Genomic DNA, 5,648 nt, shown 5'->3' with positions numbered 1-5,648 from the left:
TTGCTCTAAAGACCAAGGCAAACAAAGCCCGCAAGCTCAAGATGATCAAGCAAGATTCTAGCTCAAGCAATGAAGAAGATGATCATCATGAAAGCTCATCCGATGTTGAAGATGATGGAGAGCTTGCTCTTATGATGAGAAAGTTCACCCGCTTGAATGACAAGATCAACAAGAAGGGGTTCAACTTTGACTCTAAGAAGGGAATGTTCCGGCCAATGGATGTCAAGAACAAAATTTGCTACAATTGTGGAGAAAAAGGTCACATCCGTCCAAATTGCCCCAAGCCGGACAAAAGAAACAAGGATCACAAGAGCAAGCATCGCCATGATTCAAGCGATGATGAAGAAGAAGAAAGGAAGAACAAAAACAAGAGACTTGGGAAGAAAAAGAGCCATGACAAGAAGACCAAGCTCTTCCCAAAGAAGAAAGGGCACACCAAGAGAAGCTTCTTGGTGGAAAAACAAGAGTGGGTGACCGATGTCTCATCAAGCGAAGATTCAAATGATGAAGAAGACATAGTCACCATCGCCCTCTCAAATGAAGAACCATCACTACCTCCACCTCCAATGTGCCTCATGGCCAAAGGTAACTCTAAGGTATGTGAGAGTGAAGATGATAGTGATGATGAGCTTGACCCTAATGAGTTTGCTAACCTCATTAATGAGTATACATCCGTCATCAAGAGGGAAAAGGGCAAAGTCAAGATTCTTGAGAGCACTCGTGCAAAGTTAGAGCTTGCCCACTCCGATTTGCTTGGCAAGTACAATGACTTGCTCAAAAAGCACAATGAGTCACTTGTACTTGCTAAGCAAGTTGAAGAGAGCCACAAAAAGCTTAAACAAGAGCATAGGGAGTTGGCTCACAAGTATCAAGAACTTGAATTTGCCTATGAAGCAATTGACCCAAGTCTTGAGAACTTTGCTCATGAAACTATTGAGAAGGTCAATGCTTCTACTTCATGTGATGACCTACTCATTAATGCAAATGCTACTAATGCTTTGTCCGAGCTTGCACCTTCTAGGGAAAAGGAATTGATGGATCAAGTTGCAAGCCTCAAGAGTAGTGTGGAGAAGCTCTCAAGAGGAGAATACATCCACAAGGAAATTCTCTTCAACAATGCACGTGACTATGGCAAGAGAGGTCTTGGTTCATTTCCGGAGCCAAATCAAGGCACTACTCCTTCTCCGGAGATCAAGATTAGCTTCATCAAGGAAGTTGGATCATATTGCCAACATTGCCAAGTCACCGGGCACCACACTAGGGAGTGCACCCTACCATCACGTCCTCTTCCCACTTTACCTAAGAATTACTCATCAATGTTTGAAAATAACCATTTTCTCTTGAGTAAAGTGAAGGGCAAGGTGAAGGCCAAATTCATTGGCAAACTCACTAAGGAGTCAAAGAAGAAGCTCCCCAAGCAACTTTGGGTCCCAAAAGCTCTTGTCACACATGTGCAAGGCCCAAAGCTTGTTTGGGTTCCTAAAACTCAAAAGTGAATTCTCATGTGTGTAGGTGAACTACAAAGCCGGTGGAAAACATTGGGTACTTGATAGCGGTTGCTCTCAACATATGACCGGCAATGATAGCATGTTCACCTCCCTTGAAGACCCCGGCGATCATGAACATGTCACCTATGGTGATAACTCAAGGGGAAAAGTTTTAGGTTTGGGTAGAATAGCAATTTCTAAAGATTTATCTATTTCTAATGTTTTGTTTGTAGAAGCACTTAGTTTTAATCTTATTTCAATTGCTCAATTGTGTGATCTTGGACTAACGTGTGCCTTTGACAAGAATGGTGTTGTAGTAACTCATGAAAAAGACAAGTCATTGGTATTCACGGGGTTTAGGCATGGCAACATTTACTTGGTGGATTTCTCTTCAAAGCAAACAAGCACCATGACATGCCTCTTCACCAAGTCTTCTCTTGGGTGGCTTTGGCATAGAAGAATTGCTCATATTGGCATGAGCAACCTCAAGAAAGCCCACAAGAGAGGGATGATCACCGGCTTGAAGGACGTCACCTTTGACAAGAACAAGCTATGTAAAGCATGTCAAGCCGGGAAGCAAGTTGCAACACATCATCCCATCAAGACGATGTTGTCTACCTCCAAGCCGCTCGAGCTACTACACATGGACCTCTTTGGTCCAACTACATACAAGAGCATTGGTGGTAACCTCTATTGCCTAGTAATTGTTGATGATTTTTCACGTTACACTTGGGTTATGTTTCTAGGCGATAAGGGTGAAACTCCGGAAATCTTCAAGACCTTTGCAAGAAGAGCTCAAAGGGAGTACAACTCCCCAATTGTGAAGATCCGGAGTGACAACGGCACCGAGTTCAAGAACATGAAGATTGAAGAATGGTGCGATGAAGAGGGCATCAAGCATGAGTTTTCCGCCACCTACACGCCTCAACAAAATGGAGTGGTGGAAAGAAAGAGCAAGACTCTCATCACCCTAGCTAGAGCAATGTTGGATGATTATGGCACGTCCGAGAAGTTTTGGGCGGAAGCAATCAACACGGCGTGTCATGCATCCAACCGAGTATATCCTCACCGACTCCTCAAGAAAACTCCATATGAGCTCATCACCGGGAAGAAACCAAATATATCATACTTTCGAGTCTTTGGTTGCAAATGCTTCATCTATAAGAAGAAAAGGCTCGGTAAGTTTGAAAGTAGATGTGATGAAGGTTTCTTTCTTGGTTATGCATCAAACTCCAAAGCATATAGAGTATTCAATCAAACCTCCGGGTTAGTTGAAGAAACATGTGATGTGGAGTTTGATGAATCTAATGGCTCCCAAGAGGAGGTTATTGGCTATGAGAATGTAGGTGATGAGGAGATTGATGAAGCTTTGAAGAATATGTCCATTGGGGATATCAAGCCGGAAGAGGTGCATGAAGACAATGATCAAGGGGGAGGACCTTCCTCATCTACACCAAGCACCTCCACGGCGCCCCAAGTGGATGAAGATCAAGAAAAAGATGATACACAACCTCAAGAAGATGTGCCAACGCCAACACCCCAAGTTCAAGAACAAGAAGAGCAAAACGTTCCACCACAAGCACAAGTCACCCATGATCCACCCCAACAAGCATCCACGCAAGTACCGCTAGTGAAGCATGGTCGCATCTCCAAGGATCATCCAATTGGTCAAATCATTGGTAGTCCATCAAAGGGAGTAAGAACTCGCTCTAAGCATGCTTCATTTTGCGAACATCACTCGTTTGTTTCTTGTATTGAACCCACTAGCATAGAGGAAGCGCTTGAGGACTCGGATTGGGTGATGGCCATGCAAGATGAGTTGAACAACTTCACCCGCAATGAAGTTTGGGTCCTCGAAGCTCCTCCAAAAGACAAGAACATCATCGGCACCAAGTGGGTCTTTCGGAACAAGCAAGATGAACATGGGGTGGTGGTACGCAACAAAGCAAGACTTGTGGCAAAAGGGTTTTCTCAAGTCGAAGGTTTGGATTTTGGTGAAACTTTTGCTCCGGTCGCAAGACTTGAAGCTATCCGTATCCTTCTTGCTTACTCTTCACATCATAACATTAAGTTGTATCAAATGGATGTGAAAAGTGCATTCTTAAATGGCGTTATTAACGAACTTGTTTATGTTGAGCAACCTCCCGGGTTTGAAGATCCGAGGAATCCTAATCATGTTTATAGGTTGCACAAGGCACTCTATGGGCTCAAACAAGCTCCAAGGGCTTGGTATGAGAGGCTTCGTGACTTCCTAATCATGCAAGGATTCAAGATCGGGAGGGTGGACACCACGTTGTTCACAAAAGACGTCAACGGGGATCTTTTCATTTGTCAAATTTATGTTGACGATATTATCTTTGGCTCAACTAATGATTTGCTAAGCCATGAGTTTGCTACCATGATGTCTAGGGAATTCGAGATGTCCATGATTGGCGAATTGACCTTCTTCCTTGGTTTTCAAGTCAAACAAATGAAGGAAGGGACATTCATCCATCAAGAAAAGTATACCAAAGATATCTTGAAGAAGTTCAAGATGGATGAGTGCAAGCCAATCAAGACACCCATGGCAACCAATGGGCATCTCGACTTGGATGTGGACGGTAAACCGGTTGATCAATCCCTCTATCGTTCTATGATAGGGTCTTTGCTTTACCTTACCGCATCTAGGCCCGATATAATGTTTAGTGTGTGCTTGTGTGCCCGCTTTCAAGCTAACCCAAAGGAGTCACACCTTTCGGCTGTGAATAGGATCCTTCGGTATCTCAAGCACACTCCTAGCATAGGCTTGTGGTACCCCAAAGGCGCTAGTTTAGATCTCTTGGGATACTCGGATTCGGATTTTGCCGGAAGCCGTGTGGATCGCAAGAGTACCTCCGGGGGTTGCCACTTGCTTGGGCGTTCTCTAGTTTCTTGGTCGAGTAAGAAGCAAAATTCCGTGGCTTTGTCCACCGCGGAAGCGGAATATATAGCGGCCGGTGCATGTTGTGCCCAAATCCTATATATGAAGCAAACCCTTTTGGACTTTGGTGTGAAACTAGATAGGATCCCACTCCTTTGTGACAATGAAAGTGCCGTAAAAATTGCCAAGAATCCAGTTCAACACTCTCGCACAAAGCACATTGATATTCGCCATCACTTCTTGCGTGATCACGAAGCCAAGGGGGACATTTCCCTTCAAGGTGTGAGATCCGAGGAGCAATTGGCGGATATATTCACAAAACCTTTAGACGAGAGTACCTTTGTTAGGCTAAGGAATGAGCTTAATGTGTTAGATGCGGCAAACGTCATGTAAGTTGCCATGTCATATAGAAAAATGCATACATATAGGACACTTGTCTAACCATGGTAAGATAGTGATGAGCAAGGGTTTAGCTAGAGGTGGTGGTCCTCTTGTTTTCCTCTAGGCTTGTAGAAAGGCTCATCATGAAGAAGCTTCCCGTGGGTTCAAACTTGACAAGTAGATCTTAATTTCTTGTTATGCATTTCTTGTCATATAGGTGTGCACTTCATGTTAATTATACTTTCGCATGTGGTTGTAGTTTGCATCATCATTGCATGCGTAAGGGTCACAAAGGAGATCACTTGATGAAAATGAGACTTGTTTTCATATACAAGATCTTAATTCATGAAAAGTGAAAAGAGCAAAGTGTTAGGTGCGTTATTGCCTAGTGAGCAATGTCATGATGAGTTTGAAGCTTTCTATCTTCAATATTCCTATGACATGGCTCATACATTTTATTTGGCGCTTTGTCTCTCTTGCGGCTTTTCCTTGTGTTTAAAAAGAAATTTATTTAAGCAAGTGTGCTATCCTATTTATTTTGAGGGGTAAAGTCGCCTATGCAAGTCCATTAACTTGAGTTTATTTGAATTTTTTAAGTTTATTGGACTTAGCATAGAAGAGTGAGCTGAGTGTGGGGTTTTTGGCTTCACCGGTTAAACCGACGTTCAATGGAGCATCATCATCGGTTCAACCGGCGTTACTAAGTTTGTCTCAGCTCAGTCAAGTTTCAGGCGTTCAACCGGCGTATACAAAAGTCAGAGCATCGGATCAACCGGTGATAGTAAATGCAAATCAGACCTAGCAATCAACCGGTGTTTTGATCAATCAACCGACGAGGACACTTTTGGTATCATCGGTTCAACCGGCGTTCAGTTTCAGAT

Source organism: Panicum virgatum, chromosome 9N (genome assembly GCF_016808335.1).
Source record: "Panicum virgatum strain AP13 chromosome 9N, P.virgatum_v5, whole genome shotgun sequence".
Classification (NCBI taxonomy): domain Eukaryota; kingdom Viridiplantae; phylum Streptophyta; class Magnoliopsida; order Poales; family Poaceae; genus Panicum; species Panicum virgatum.
Note: the sequence above shows the minus strand (reverse complement) of the source record.